This window comes from Magnolia sinica, chromosome 5 (genome assembly GCF_029962835.1).
Source record: "Magnolia sinica isolate HGM2019 chromosome 5, MsV1, whole genome shotgun sequence".
NCBI classification, from domain to species: Eukaryota; Viridiplantae; Streptophyta; class Magnoliopsida; order Magnoliales; family Magnoliaceae; genus Magnolia; species Magnolia sinica.
In genome coordinates, this window is record NC_080577.1 from 100,541,375 (window position 1) to 100,542,109 (window position 735).

The following is a 735-nucleotide window of genomic DNA, read 5'->3' on the forward strand; positions in this document are numbered from 1 at the left end:
GAATGCGTAGTAAGCAACTCACTAATGAGTACTCTTTGAGGTCCGCCATGATTTATGTATTTTATCCGCTCCGTCCATCCATTTTCCCATATAGTTTTAATGTTTGAGCCTAAAAATAAGGCATATAAAATGTTCAAATGGACCACACAACGGGAAACAGTTAAATTGAACTTCTACAGTTGAAATTTTCTCGGGGGCCACGGAAGTTTTGGATCAAGCTTATATTTTTGCTCTCCGTTCATCCATGCCCGTATGATCCTGTGAACAGGTTGGAAGACAAATAGACATCACTGTGGGGCCTAGCAAAGTTTCAACGGTGGAAATCATTATCCCCACTGTTTCTTGCGGTATGATCTACTTTATCTTTGGATATGCTTCAATTTTGGGCTAAACCCGTTGAATTAGATGTAAAAACGGATGGACGGCGTGGATAGACTACATACATTCAAGGTGGGCCCAACTTAGTTTTACTCGGTAATATAAGTTTGTTTAGCAAATGCCGAGAGCGGAGGAAACGGATCAGGTACTCCCCCTACCATCATCCAATGGCTGGTGGTTGGTGCTCTGTGAGACCCACCATGATGTATCTGTTTCATCCATTCCGTCCAACTATTGTTATAGATCATTTTATAGTATGAGACCAAAAATGAGTTATATCCAAATCTCAAGTGGACTACTTTATAGGAAATAGTGTTGAGTGAATGTTGACCATTGAAAACTTTCCGGGGGTTATAA